We start from the raw sequence: 16,845 nt of genomic DNA on the forward strand, positions 1-16,845 counted from the left end.
AACTTGTCACATAAATATTCGTTATTATTTTGGAGAGGCACACAAAAAGTCAATTGGAACTACATAAACATTTGTTTATTTTGAAACGGTTAATTCAGACCGCTTTATATTTTATTAGGGATTAATTAGTGAGTCAAATGATGTTGGTTTCAACATGACAAATGATCAGGGGAATTTTTAGAATAATGCGAACATTTTATTTTGCATATTTGAGAAGTTTGAAATTTGACTTTAATTTGAATTTAAAATTTGGACTGGATTTGAATCAAAGTGATATTAGCAACAGTAACAATGATGACAAGGCATCATTAGAAGGGGATTACTGTAGCTGAACTATCGGGGTGTTACACTTTCAGTGACCAGGGCGGTGCCAATACATACATCTACCAAAACATGACACTGCCTTAATGATATAATGCTCTGTTTGATAGTTCAGATGAAAACCAAGCAACATGACCCACGCATCTCTTTCGATGACTGGCCTACGCATGTTTGGACCTTCATCATGGCGTAGCAAATAAAAGTTGGAGTGCTCATCTAAAGGTTGCTCCCCTCTACTGATCATCGTATCTCTAACAACACTGTCATTGAAACGAATCAGACCCACGCAAAAAGGATGATCTCACCCTCAATAGTAGGCGCACCATGATCATCTCGAAGAACTCTTCTGACCTCTGCAAGAACAGCTTCCCGTTGCAGATCTCCAGGGGGCGGCACCACCATCACAAGCGCATGTTGCGAGTGATCCAGGGGCGGGTCATCAACTATCACCATGTTGCGCTGCAGCCTGCCCTCCGGACCCTGCTGGATGTCCATCTCTCCCGGCACAAACTGATAGGGCAGCACTGGCAGATTCGCCATTGGAGGCGCTAGGTTTGGAGTGGAGGAAAGCTCGAGGTTAGGGGTGGAGGAGAGCTCAGGAGCGCAAGGTGACGAGCGGAACAGAGCAGAAATCGTGGCCTCGGGAATCTGGAGGGTGGAGATAGGTTGGTAAGGAGGCGAAACGTCCGGGGTATTCTCGGTACAACTGACAAAAGATTTTGCCAAATCCCTCCCATTTCGCTTGACAATCCAAATTTGCTTCTTACCCCTTGTTAGTTGGGCCAGATTCCTAGATTTTCTGCACCTTCCTAATGAAAATCGGAGATCCAACAGAACGGCCCTTCTCCGAAATCCCGTCTTTCTTTACCCAAGCCACAAGTTTCAAAGAACGTGTACGTGCCAGGCAGTCCCACTGGACGTGCCCTTTCACACCACAAATGTTACAACATCTATTGTCAACAGAGCACGAGGAAGAACGATGACCCTTGGTCCGGCATTTTTGTGCACCATGATAAATTTTTCATGTGTGATGCCTCAACATTTTCCTTAGAGGGCTGATTATTAAACATATTCTTATCAATACAATGCTCTGCTAAATGACCTCATCTCCCACATAACATACAAATATGAAGCTTGTTATATATAAACTCTTTAGCAGGCAGAGTAGAGATGTGAAGTACTGATTGAACGATTTCATTGGAATAACCAGCTTGCCATAAATCCAGAATTTCCTCAAGCTTTGCTTCTGTGATTAGATTCCATGATAAAGTTGTAAAAGTGCCTCCAGAGAAACGTTTGCCAATAACTTGCAGATCCTCTCGATTGATAGTCGCTTGAAGGCTGCCAAAAACCAGCTTATCCGAGAAGTCGTTCGACACTAGAGCTGCATTAGAATAGTGATTTTGTCTCAAATCATGATTTTCCAAACCCTGATCATGCATAGAAACCCTGTTGTCATCAGTATTAACAAGATTGAATTTGGCCAATTCAGCTCTAGATGAATCATCTCCTTGTGCACTCTTACGTAAAAACCCTAAAGGACTTCTGATAGCCATAGGCGATCGAGCAGAAACCTCCGAAATCACTTCATCAAGATGCCAATCAAATCCATTCCAAGAATAATCCACAGATAATTTGAACAAGCAGAAATGATAGACAAAATTTGGCTAGACACGATCCTTCAAACCATAGATGAAATGACCAACACGATTGGAGGCCACCGAAAACCGAAAGGATCGATCACCCAATTGTTTGATGTTGAAACCCTTGGCCAAACCTCCAATACAACATTGCAAAACCACTCCAACAGCCTCTTCAGGAAGAGGGAAGGAGGCCGAAGAGAAAGAAACCACCAAGAAAAATTCCTTGGTTCCCGAAGAACTCTCAAAATGCACCGTAGATCTAAACTTGTCACGTACCTTCTGTTACACCTTAAGTCCCGGGGCAAAATCCCAATGGATGAGACTTGCCATTGGATCTCAAGAGGTTCAACACTCGCCATGTAAGATCTAGATGGAGGGGGGAAGGTGTGAGTCGCCATGGGTGGTGGGGAGGAGGTGGGAGTCGCCATTTTCTCTTGAAGTTAATTCTCAAGTGTCAGTTTCTCTCGGAGCAACCCCTCCCTAGGGTTTCCCTAGGGAGATCCAATCTGCCTTGGCTGCCGCCCCCTAGGGGAAATCCTAGGGCGCCTCCCCCTCTCCCCTTCCCCCTATATATAGTGAGGGGGTGGGAGGGCAGCCGTGACCCTTCCCCTGGCGCAGCCCTCTCCTCCTTCAACTCCTCCTCCTCCGTAGTGCTTAGCGAAGCTCTGCCGGAGAACCACGAGCTCCATCGCCACCACGTCGTTGTGCTACTGGAGTTCTCCCTCAACTTCTCCTCTCCCCTTGCTGGATCAAGAAGGAGGTGACGTGTCACGCCCAATATGAGATACTATCCTAAAGAGACTCGAAGGTCCCACCAAGGATAGAACCGCATATTGACACGCTTTTGCAAGGTGGATATCATTACATCAACATTACATAATATATGGGGATACATACAAGACATACAAATGCCGCAAGAATACATCAATACATCATACATAAGATCAACATCCGACTACGGATGAAACACAAACAGAAACTCCAACGACATCCACCCTGCTAGCCCAGGCTGCCGACCTGGAACCTATCCCCTGATCGAAGAAGAAGCAGAAGGACTCCAAAACAAGTAACATCGCTCTCGCGTCATGATCATCGCATAACCTGTACCTGCAACTGGTGTTGTAGTAATCTGTGAGCCACGAGGACTCAGCAATCCCATTACCATGGGTATCAAGACTAGCAAAGCTTAATGGGAAAGGAATGGATAAGGTGGTGAGGTTGCAGCAGCGGCTAAGCAAGTATGGTGGCTAACTTACGCAAATAAGAGCGAGAAGAGAAGCAACGGAACGGTTGTGAAACTAGCAATGATCAAGAAGCGATCCTGAACTCCTACTTACGTCAAACATAACCCATAAACTGTGTTCATTTCCCGGACTCCGCCGAGAAGAGACCATCACGGCTACACACGCGGTTGATGCATTTTATTTAAAACAAGTGTCAAGTTCTCTACAACCGGATGTTAACAAATTCCCATCTGCCACATAACCGTGGGCACGGCTCTCGAAAGTTTATACCCTGCAGGGGTGTCCCAACTTAGCCCATTATAAGCTCTCACGGTCAACAAAGGATATTCCTTCTCCCGGGAAGACCCGATCAGTCTCGGAATCCCGGTTACAAGACATTTCGACGATGGTAAAACAAAACCAGCAAAGCCGCCTGATGTGTCGACAATCCCGATAGGAGTCGCACGTATCTCGTTCTCGGGACACACCGGATGAGCAAGCGTCGGGTTGGCATAGACCCTGGTTGCCCAGGGGGCACCGGACATCGCTCGGTTTGGACCAGCACTTAGACAAGCATTGGCCCGGAGGGGTAAAATAAAGATGACCCTCGGGATGCGCGACTCCCAAGGGAAAAAGGCTAGGTGAGGCAAATGTAAAACCAAGGTTGGGCCTTGCTGGAAGAGTTTTATTCAAAGCGAACTGTCAAGGGGGTCCCATAAATCACCCAACCGCGTAAGGGACGCAAAATCAAGGAACATAACACCGGTATGACAGAAACTAGGGTGGCAAGAGTGGAACAAAACGCCAGGCATAAGGCCGAGCCTTCCACCCTTTACCAAGTATATAGATGCATTAATTAAATAAGAGATATTGTGCTATCCCAACATAAACATAATCCAACATGGAGCAATCTTCATCTACACCTGCAACTAGCAACGCTATAAGAGGGGCTGAGCAAAGCGGTAACATAGCCAAACAACGGTTTGCTAGGAAGGGTGACAAAGGTTAGAGGTTCATGGCAATTTGGGAGGCTTGAAGAGCAAGTGATAAGTAGCACAGCATAGCGATAGAACGAAGCAACTAGCACAGCAATGATAGTAATGAGATCCAAGGTGACGGTCATCTTGCCTGAAATCCCGCTAGGAAGAAGGACGAGTCCATGAAGAAGATGAAGCCACGAAGACAAACGAATCCTCACGATCGCAACGACACGGGAACTATCGAGAAGAAGCACACAACATGGTAAACACACCACACATGAACAAGGCATGATGCTCAACCAAGTATGATGCATGACAAAGCTATATGAAGCTACTCATGGCAAGAGATGATGCATACAAGAGCAACACATCAAAGCAAGTTTAAATGAGGCCGGAAACAACATCGAACAAATCCGGTAAGTCCTCATATGCAAATTTCGAAATTGGTCCAGATCTGAATAAGCCTTATGTTCAAGTTGTTAAACAGCAAGTTAAGATGCACCAAGATGATCTGCACGAAATTCTAGTCAAGTTACATATAAAGTTCATTAGATTCGGAGCTACGGCCTAGAAGATATGAGCAAAACAAGTTAAACATGGCATTGATGCAAAATGCATCCAAACATCAAGCAAACACATTCAAAACAAGGATGCAAAAAGGTAACATGAAACTACATGCAATTCTAAGCAAGTTACATATAGGGCACACTCGAAACGGAGCAACGGTGCAACACATACACTCCAAACAAGATATAGCAACAATCTGTCCAAAACAGCAACTAGGCATGTTGCAAGCATCAAAACAATATGCTACAGCAACTCAACATGAAAACAAAAGGCATGGACATGATGTACAGGTAAAGCATTGCAAAACATGAACACTGAGCTATAACTAGAACATGCTCAGAAGGACATGGCAAGATTGCAAATAATAACAGTTTCATAAACTTAGCAGAAATTACTGGACATGACAGAAATAACATCAGGTTGCAAAGTTTAGAGGTATCAAACGACAACCTACAGGAACATATCATAGCAAACAAAGGCAGGGCAATAATCTACTAATTGTATAGAACAAAAGTCCCTTAATGATCATGAGCCAAAAAGGCACAGAAGATATGATGGCACCCAGGTAAACATAGCAAGTTTCATAAACAGATTCAGACTTGGAAGAAAAACATAGCATGGTAGAAATAACGATAAATAGACATGTTGGTGAGCTTGAACCACTCACCACAAAGCAATACATGGGATGGAAAGGTAACCAGCAGTAAGAAGGCATAAATAAGAAGCTAAGCATGGCAATAGCATAGTCATAGGGTACCTGGATCACTAGCAAAAGACATGGCAAAACTGATTATTATGTAAACAATCTACCAGGGACATTTTACAACATAAGTAGAGCAAGATTAAGACATGCTAGAGCACTCCATAATTGCAAACATGGGCATGGATGGAAAGATCATAACATGTGTAACCAAACATCCTTAGTGAACATCTCCAGATTATGCATAGAACTCATGGAGACAGCAGGTTTACATGGCAACAAAATATAACAGACTCGGACAGCGCAGAAACCACTAAGTCACAGAAATCAGCAACATCATGGAGGCTACTTTGCATGCTTGTGCTAGTCACCACATAGATCAGAAAAACACAAGACAAGTATCCCTGTAGATATGGCATGATGTATATCAAAACACATGTAGAGCTCATGCTCATAGGATGCACACACAAAATGCAATGAAAAAGACAAATTATCAAGTTCTGATAACAGGCAGCAGTTAACATCATAAAGCACTCTTGCAACGATGATTAGGGCATTAAGATGATCTCAAACAAGCATGGCACAATGGAACAAAATGAAGAGCATCTCATGATGAACATTTTGACATATTATGCACGCAAAACGGAGGAATATACAAAAAGTTATGGCATGATGAACATGAGCACATAATGCAACAATTCGGGGACTTGGTAGAAAAATCACCTCCGAATCTAGGGTTGACCCGGGCACGCAGAACGAGGCGGCGGCGGATCTCGCCGGAATCTCACCGGAGTTGACCGGAGAAGGGCGTGGGGCGCCGGACGAGGTCGTGGATAGCGGGGAAGGACGGAGGAGGCCGGCGTGGGGCGGATCTGGCCCGGATCGGCCAGATTCGGGCATAGCAGCGGACAGGGAGGCGGGGCGACGCCGATCTCCGGCGGGACGAGCTCCGGTCGGCGAGGTCACTGCAGGGCGGCGGAGGAGATGAGCGGCGGCGACTGGGCGCGCGGGGCGGCGAGCGACACCGGGCGGTGAGGTCGGGCGCGGCCGCAGCGATGGACGGCGGAGGAGACGAAGCGGCGAGGCGGCGGGGTTCCGGCGAGGTCGGGCGCGGTGGGCGGCGCACGTCGGAGCGGGCGGCGGAGCGCGGGGAACCCAAGCGGCGGCGGCGGGCGCTCGGGCCCGCTGGGCGCGGCGGCGGGCGTGGTCGGGCTGGCGCGGGCCCGCGATGGGCCTGGCGGGCCGCGGCCGCAAGGACGACGGCGGCGGACAGGTGGCGGCTCCGGATTGGGCAGGGGCGGTGGCGGACATGTCCGGGCGTGAGGGTGGACGTGTCCGTCGGCGGGAGGAGGAAGAAGCTAGGGTTTCGTCCGCGAAAAATGGAAGGGGAGGTGTTTATATAGGTAGAGGGAGGTAGGGATGTCCAAATGGGGTGCGGTTTTCGCCCACACGATCGTGATCGAACGGCGGAGAGCATGGAGGGGGTTAGGATGGGCTAGGTGGGCTGTGTGAAGAGGTGCTGGGCTGCAAAGAGAAGGGGGGTTTTCGGGCTACGCGGTTAACCGTTGGGGCGTCAAACGAACTCCAAATGGAACGAAATTTGACGGGCGGTCTACCGGTGCTATACCAAGGCCACTCGGCAAATCTCGACCCATTCCGAGAACGTTTTTATCCCGCTCACGAAACAAGGTCTGAGAGGGGCGACGGGTGCGTGTGAGAGTGTCGGATCGCGAATCGGACAACGCGGAAAAAGACCGGATGCAAGTTTTGAAAAACATGCAGATGATGACATGGAAAAATGCAACAAGCAAGCAAATGACATGGCAACAATGACGAATAACTAGAAGACAGCTGGCGCATCGGATCCGAGGCGTTACAACACTCCTCCACTAACAAGAGATCTCGTCCCGAGATCTTAGGACCGAGACGGAAGGAAAAAGGGATGAGGTGAAATAAGAACAAAACAGTGAGGATGAACAAAGTCAAGAACACTCGAGTAGGAAAGAGGAATGTTGAATGAGACAAGAAGCAAAAGCTCAAGGAATAAGGCTGAATTTGAAACCACTCCGGTTAGGACAAGATAGAAAAGGAATAATAACGAAGGAATTTATGCAGCTCTCCGGCTGAACAAGGAAAGAATAGAACATGAACTTGAGAAGATGGAATGATACTTGACTTGAGGAACAACACAAAATCTCCGAAAGACTTGAAATAGTGGAATGAGAAGAACGGGGAAGAAGATGACAACTTCTACCACGAATGAAATAGAGAGCATCCTTAGAAGGAAACATTGACCGGAATTGTTGAGAAAATCAACAACGAAAAGAATAAGCTTGTTGTGGACTTATGGATAACATCTCAAAAATTATGAGGTGATAACCGACCACAATCGAAAAAGATTAAATAGCTGAGAAGAACGAAGAAGTGCAAAACTCCACTTCAAAAGAATACGGAGAATTAATTGCACTTCGAGATGCAAGAAGAAAAGATACTTGAGCCCCTCCAAAAGAATCTTGATGAACACTTGAGGAATGAATTAAATCATGACGAGCCACCGTGATGAACTCCGGTAACAAAAGAATGACGAGATAAAATAGAAGGATGAAAGGGGTAAGATTAAATCCTTGCGAAGATTTGGATGGAGGTTCGCGACGAAATCGGCGGGAAGCTTGGAACTCCGGAAAAGAAAAGATGAAAACACTTTGAACCGAGAATGTGATAAGATGAACAATCTCCGAAAAGAAGAGATAAAACCACTTGAAGAAAGAAAATAAGGATTACGTTATGCTTATCCTCCACCAATTAAATTGATGAGAAACAATGGATTTGCATACTACTTATTCTCGTTGGAAAGATTAAGGGGGGATATAGCGCAAAATTTGGGAATGTCTTCATGAACCACCGGTAGGATTTGGAAAGAACGAATTAATTGATATGATAACAACAGAAAGAATCTTGAACGAACCACCGTAAGAATTCAAAATTGAATGACGAAAGAGAATGAATCATCGGGAAGAATTAGAAAAAAAAACATGAAGATACTTGAGGGAATTTAGAGAATAAGAGAACGAAGAGATCGCGAACTGATTGAAGAATACTGGAAGGAAGCACCCGAAGAATATTAAGTCGAACGAAGGGGCACGGATATAGAATAATTGGAGAACGAATCTGAAAACTTAGGACGAAGAAATCTTCTGAAAAGATGGCCTTCAGATGACCGAGAGAGAAAACAGCTCCTGAAATACTCCGGATGAATGAAAAGAATTGCACGACTAGGAACAATATGAGCGGATAACATCAAGCTAGCGACATGAATCTTCGGGAGAACGGACAAGATTTAAGAGAAGCTCTTCTTCGATCTTCAAATGTTGAGAGTGACGACGAGAAATAACACCAAAATTGGTGAGATACTCCGGGAGAATGAAAAGCGAAGAGGTAGAGTCAACAATGAAAATAATTTGAAATTGATCTTGGAAAGCGTTTGACTGAACAAATTCATACTTACATCAAACTTCGAAAAGGATTTGAGAATAGCTCCGGGAAATTAGAAGAGTCAGGTAAGATCCTGGGAAAAGACCTGTGGGTTATGGGCCCACTGAAAAGAAACACCGTTGAAAAAGGATTGAAGGAGAGACTATGCACCGGAACGATTGAAATATTCGAATGAGGTGATAACCTCGAATTAAATGGATGCAAACACGAATCTTCTGAGATGTCTTCAACACTCCGGGATAATAGAATGGCGAAAGGGGGAACGAGCAAGGGGAAAACACTTCGGTTAAGGAAAATAATATGATCAACACCGAAAACTTGAATTGGATCCACCGGAAAAGGAAATGAGACGAACAATGATTAACTAGGCGAGAATTCCCCGGTTGAAATAATTGAGGGAAGACTGAAGAGGCTCCGCACGAATGAAATTGATGGTTGAAACAGACTCAGGCTCCGGAAAGAAGAGGGTGGGAGGGCAGAAAAAACAAAGGCAACTTGGAAGGGAGAAACGACGAATAACTTGAAGAGAAAGCACCTATTGAAATAATTGAGGAGAGAATGCAAAGGCTTCACACAAGTAGGATGGATACTCAATTACGGACTCCGGTTCCGAGAAGAAGAAGGGAGGGCGGATGGGAAAAACAAGGACAACTTCGGATGGGAAACAACGTCGGTTGAGAAAGCACTAAGGACTGGTCTTGCCAAAGATGACGAGGATCGAAAACACTCGAAGAGAAATGCACCGGATTGAAAAGAGGATGGACAACGAACGAAAACTAACCGCGAGATCCTAAAAAAAATTTGAAGGGGAATAGGAATAGTTCAAAACACCTACGTCAAGATTTCTCACCAGAGCGACGAAGGGGCTGAGGAGTAAAAAGAATTCCTACTCTCCGATATAACTAGACTCAGAAAAAAATTCTTCTAGACTCAACAACGGCCAAACTACACGATCAAATCAAGGGGGGCTCCTAGGGTCGGTCGAGGCTCTGATACCAACTTGTCACGCCCAATATGAGATAATATCCTAAAGAGACTCGAAGGTCCCACCAAGGATAGAACCGCATATTGACACACTTTTGCAAGGTGGATATCATTACATCAACATTACATAATATATGGGGATACATACAAGACATACAAATGCCGCAAGAATACATCAATACATCATACATAAGATCAACATCCGACTACGGATGAAACACAAACAGAAAATCCAACGACATCCACCCTGCTAGCCCAGGCTGCCGACCTGGAACCTATCCCCTGATCGAAGAAGAAGCAGAAGAAGGACTCCAAAACAAGTAACATCGCTCTTGCGTCATGGTCATCGCATAACCTGTACCTGCAACTGGTGTTGTAGTAATCTGTGAGCCACGAGGACTCAGCAATCCCATTACCATGGGTATCAAGACTAGCAAAGCTTAATGGGAAAGGAATGGATAAGGTGGTGAGGTTGCAGCAGCGGCTAAGCAAGTATGGTGGCTAACTTACGTAAATAAGAGCGAGAAGAGAAGCAACGGAATGGTCGTGAAAATAGCAATGATCAAGAAGTGATCCTGAACTCCTACTTACGCCAAACATAACCTGTCGGGGATATACCCCGCGGTATGACCCGGCCGGAAGTATGACCCGGCCGGACTTGGCACTTCACCGTGACCCGCCGGAGGACTGGCGACTCACGGGTCTGGCGGCTCACTGTCAGACGACTCACGAGCCTGACGACTCACGGATGACGCCGACGGCGGGTCAGATAGAAGACTAGGCCCAAGGCCCAGAAGGCCGGCTCATGTTATGGTGGGCCGGCTTAAGAAGAAAGGGATGACGAATATTTCCTTTACGAGGAAGCAAGACCCGGACTTGTAATTAACTTGTAAGAGAAGATAGACTAGTCCAAGTCCTACTAGGACTCCACATGTAACCCGCCCCTCTAACTTATATAAGGAGGGGCAGGGCACCCCAAAGAGAGGGGGGACAAGAAACAATCTTTAGGGCTAGACACAAAGAGCCGGCCGAGCCGGCGATTCACTCATGATCATAATGAGACCTAGCCTCAAACAGCATGTAGGGTTATTACCGGATGATGTTTCCCGGGGCTCGAAGCTGTCTAAATCCCTGTCTTGTGTTGTGTCTCTCGATTCCGCCCAACCCCTCTCAAGCTACCGCAAGATGCGTTGGCCTCGCGACTAAGTCCTGACACTAAGGACATCTGCCGTGACAATTCCACGACAGTTGGCGCCCACCGTGGGGCTTGCGCACGGTGGTGTTGAGTTCTTGAAGGGACCCCTCAGGGATCGAGAAGCTACGACCCGCCGGATCAGCAAGAGCCGGCACGGAAGAATTCATGTCAACTACGAAGTTCAACGGTCAAGATTAGCGTATAGAAGATTGAGCATGGAAGTTTAGGGTTGCGTCACGCCGCGCCCCCAAGCTGCCGAGACAGACAGGAAATCGGTCTCGCCAAAGATAAACCGCCGCCTCATGTGAACTGTTAAAGCTGGCGGTTTCCGTCGACGGAAATAGGTGCATCAAATCAATTCTCGTCCAAGTCAATCTGAACTTGAGGAATCTGCGAGTCACCATCACTGCTCCACGTACTATCGTCCAAATCCAAAGTGATCAGAGACGACTAACAGGCGTCATGTCATCTGCCAGTACAAAGGGCGATTAGGACAGCTGCTTGCGGCCACGTGAGATCACCAGATCGATCTACATGAATCAAAGTTTCTGCTAATCAACCCAAAACCCAAAGCCTGATGGATTCCCAAGTTATTCCACGTGAAAAATACCTCAACTACTACACACGGACGGAATCCAAGGAAGGGTTAAATATAACAGGCGACCCCCAACGTTGATTTGGGTTCAGAGAACTTTCTACGGGGTCCAAGATTCAGGTTTAAAAGAAAAAAAAGGAAAAAGAGGAACTGCTAATGGTGCCAAGGTACTAGTGTTAGTACGGCCACGATCCGGAGATAGACCCGGATGTGGACTCGGATTCAACTCCACGCCGAGTCTGCCTCGCTTCACCATTCGCCTCAGCCGCTCCGTCCCCAGCCAAGCCTCAGATGGTTTCCGTTGCTGTTGAGCCGCCCCGGACGACGAGTACTTGAGGCTACCACCATGGGATTAAGTACAAAGGTACCAGCGATTCGTGGTGAGCTGCCCTGCGCCAGCCGGCCATGAGCCGCCACTGCAAGTCGCCGCGGCCATAACAATCAGTCAATTATCTCGTGGTTAAAGTATGATCCGGTCCTCGTGCGCTATTATTGGAGGTTGCGTGTACATCCTCACTATGACAAATTACTTAAACGGATGTGCGCGAATCGCCACCTCAGCGGTCTGGTTTATATCAACCCGCCAGGACCGTGCCTGTAGCCGGTTCATTCGACCGTGCCCGCGCCGACTCAACCGTCCGCGCCCACGACCGACTCGTCTGTCCGCGCCGGCTTACAGCACCGCGGCCGACTCACGCGTCCGCTCTGTCCTTTAAATGTCGCGGTAAACGGATTATACGTTGTCCAAACAAATCAGGTGATATCCATCCAAGTTTATTTTATTAGCACATGTTTTTGTCAAAGAACAAGTTTATCTTTGCCTTGGTCGGCAATATCGTTTATGCAGGGCAATGGTTCACTGCAAGAGCGATGGCCGTGTCATGTTGCTCGACGAACACGCGTGCCAGCCGCCGCCTCTGCGGCCCAATTTACATCAACACATCGGCTGACTTGCCGGTTCACGCGTCCGCACCAGCTTACAACGCGGAGGACAACTTGCTCGTCCGCACCGGTTTACAAAACCTCAGCCGACTCATTTGTCTATATCCGTAGCCGACTCGCTCGTGATTGGTTTTAACCTCGCCGCGGTGATCATCAACTCCGCGGTGGATAACTACTGGCCTGACGTATCAGGTGAAATCCATCCAATATGTTTTTATATTACATATTGCTTTCTTTAAAAACAACAAATACTTTGGCTTGCAATACTTTTTGATGTAGGACAATTGTTCGTTGTGAATGAGGTGTTATATTGTGGGTATGGAGCGAGCGATGGCAATGTTCTGCACCGGGGTTTCGTCCGTGTCATACTGCCCGGAGAATGAACGTGTGCAAGGTCACCATCCTCTGTGGCCCGGTTTACATTAACTCGCCCGTCCGCGCCGGCTTACAGCGCCGCGGCCGACTCATCTGTTGCCCGGGCGAATCAGGACATTTGTTCACTACGTCAAAACAAACATGGTTGACTCGCTCGCGCTGGTTTACAGCACCTCAGCCGGTTCATCTGTTTGAGCTGCCTTTGATGTGGCAGTCATCTTTTTCATCCGTCTATTGCGGCCTGGTCTACATCGACACACCAGGACTGCATCTGTCTTCATGAGCGGATTATTGAATATGAGCAAGTCACTACTTGGGAAGCCCGGTTTTCTTCCAACAGCTTGGAGGAAAATTGTCATGTGTTATCAGCCGCCGTCGGCACTGGACGGCTCAATGGGCAGGCCCACAAGTCGCCGCCACTACAGTTTGGTTAACTTCAAAACATCCAGTTGGAAGGAACCATTGGCCGAGTTGCTGACACAGCTCATACGGGATCATTTATAACCCACCGCAGTCACTTCAACCTTCTGTGGATTCACATCGCGCTATCAGCACCAAGGATATACACCTTATGCTCTCGTCAATATGGAGAATCTCAAAGCCAACTCCTCGAGTCATCTTGAGACTCAGGGGCTACAATGATATGACTCGGCAGCATTGGTCGGTTTCGATGCATTCAAGAACTCCGGGTCATTGGAGGGAAAAATAATCTGGTCCCGGAGGCTACCGCCATATTGGTGAAAAGTTTAAAGGCCGTCAGAAAATTTCCGGCTTAAAAAGAAGGATTCCGGTTTAGGTCCGGCTCAAGAGACTTGACATCTCCCACAAAGCACTGAAGCTCTTAATATCCGGTTTAAATTCCGGTTCAAGGGAAATTTATCTGCCGCAAAGTTTTGAAGCTCTCAAATCCGGTTCAAGGTAAATTTGTTTATCACAAAACTTTGAAACTCTCAATATCCGGTTTAAGAATTTCCGGTTCAAAAAGAATTTATCTCTCGCAAAGTTCGAGTTCTCAGGGAAGAGTAAAGGGACCAAAAAGAGTCTTTACAAAGCACAACCCAAACATAGGTACCCTGCTTTAATGACCATTGGGAGCTGATCGTATTCGAATTTAGCTGAACCCTTTTGGTGTGACCCTCATCGTATTCGAATCAGAGTCGTTAAATATTCTCATGATCACTAGGGGGCTTCCTGTTCAAACATAGGTCGTATTCGAACCAAAGAGAACATAGCTGTCGATACCCTTTTGATCGGCACACTGCCGAGCTCATTGGGGAGTTTCTTGGTCATATTTGAACCATAACTCAACCCCCTTTGGGAACCGACGTGGATCGTATTCGAATCAGTGTCGTTAAACAACTCTCAAGGTCATTTGGGGGCTTCCTGTTCAAACATAGGTCGTATTCGAACCAAAGAGAACATAGCTGTCGGTACCCTCTTGATCGGCAACGCCAAAGCCACTGGGGGCTATATGATCGTATTCGAATTTTAGCTTAACCCCTTTGGGACGGTTTTCTGATCGTATTCGAATCAGAAGCCTCAAAATTTTTGAAGTCTCTTTTTGCAAATATTTTTTGGGATTTTATTTGAAAGCTCTTTTGAACACATCTAAAGTGTATATGAGTGGTTTCTATTTAAACCCGGCTTGATTTTCGATGATAAATCGCCGTCTTATGACAATCATCATCTATGTGGAAGCATTGGCTTCTAAGGATTGGGTTATCACACTTACTGCACAGGTATCATAAGCCGGCAGTACAATTCAATATCACAGGTATGATATTGTTTATACATGATTATGTTTAAACTGGCCCTGGCTATGGACTTTAAGCCGCCGGTATGTTTCGAATTGCGCCATTGGAATCATGCGCGTATCAAAGATTGGGTTGTCACCCTTATCGTGCAGGTCATATAAACCGACAAATGCAAATTCAATATCACAAGTATGATATTATAGTTATGTTTCAAAGTTATGATTCATAACAGGCTTATCTGTGACTCCTTTTTTACACATCAGTGGTCATATGTAAGATATTATGACCCGCCCTGCGGTAAACCGCCAAGGGTTCTTGTGATCTACTTGCGTGCAGGATAAGACTACATTTGGGTGGTTACCCGCCCTGGTTTTTGACGTTAAGTCGCCAGGGCATATGTTGTTTAAACTTTGCAGGATTTACAGAGCTATGACTTACATAAATGATTAAATTCAAGCCCATCATCATAGATGGAAATTGGTGTCTCAAAAGGGTTATCAATTCTTGATTTTCTCAAAGGCTATAAGCCGCCGGGTTGTACAAATTCCGGCTTACAATGGAGGCGTATTAAATCGCCATCGGCCAAGAGCCGCCGGGTATTTAAACTCCGGATTGACCTATCAGCAGATGAGGTATTCAAAGTCGCTTTGGCGCAATGGCTATTATTTTATTAATGGACATGATTTATTTTCACAATGGAGGGAATAGTCCCGAGTCGCTGCAGGCTTACGACCCGGCACTTGGGGGCTACATTATTCAAATTGAGATCACATCAAATATGCAAGTCCCATGTCACTGCCAGCATGCACCATGGCACTTGGGGGCTAATGTAAAGTCATTTTTTGCTCAACTTATTGAAGACCCGACTCATCACATTCTAAATGAGCCGGCCCTTAGGGGCTACCAATTGCTCCTGTCGAAAATTCAAGGTACACAAGCCTCAATCCATTATATTGAAAGATCCACTATTCAGTCGGTAGAGTACAAAGCTCTTAACCTTGTGGACGTGGGTTCAAGCCCCATGGTGGAGATTACATCATATACTGTTATTATCAATGAATCATATACAAAGTCCCAGCTCGGTAATATCTTACTGACCCGGCCCTTGGGGGCTACACGTTGCTGGTCAAGTTTACATGATCATATTTACAAAGTCCCTGCTCATTATTGCATAATGACCCGGCCCTTGGGGGCTACGCTGGTTGAAGTTTATATGAGCATGAGGCAATTACAAGTCCCAGGTTGCTGCAAGCATGACAACCCGGCACTTGGGGGCTACATAATATGGAGTATTCAGTTTTTACTAGTGACTGAGATGAACAATATGGATTTCTTCAAAGTGGCAGCATTTATATTGAAGCAAGTCTTAAGCCATCACTTTGTTCTACTCAAGACTTGGGGGCTACAGGTATTATATTATTATCGAAGAAATATTTTCAAATTCTTTGTTTTGAGCAAACCAGATTGACCCGGCGTCACCAATCATTATGACCCTGTGTCTACAACCCGGCGTCATCAATAATCACGAACCGGCGTTGGCAACAATCATGACCCGGAATTATCAGCTTTTATAACCCGACAATGGTGGTAATCATAAACCGGCAAGTTTTACATCTTCAAGCCGGCTGGACATCAGTTGAATATTTCAGAGACTGATATTTTTGTCAAGTCAGAGCATTGAAAGCCAATTCAAATGGATTCTTTATTTACAAGAGCCAATATCAGCAAATGGGTTATGAAGCTGGCCTATTGACCCGGATATTCCAAGAGAAAATGTCAAGGACCCAAGGATGATCAGGTGCCGGCTTACAAAGAATATTTAACCCGGAACGCAACCTGTCAAATTTGTTCTTGTGTTTATATTGCAGATTAGTTTAACATGGATAAATCCAAATTAAACTGGGGGCTAATGTCGGGGATATACCCCGCGGTATGACCCGGCCGGACTTGGCGCTTCACCGTGACCCGCCGGAGGACTGGCGACTCACGGGTCTGGCGGCTCACTGTCAGACGACTCACGAGCCTGACGACTCACGGATGACCCCGACGGCGGGTCAGATAGAAGACTAGGCCC

Source organism: Triticum aestivum, chromosome 1D (genome assembly GCF_018294505.1).
Source record: "Triticum aestivum cultivar Chinese Spring chromosome 1D, IWGSC CS RefSeq v2.1, whole genome shotgun sequence".
Classification (NCBI taxonomy): domain Eukaryota; kingdom Viridiplantae; phylum Streptophyta; class Magnoliopsida; order Poales; family Poaceae; genus Triticum; species Triticum aestivum.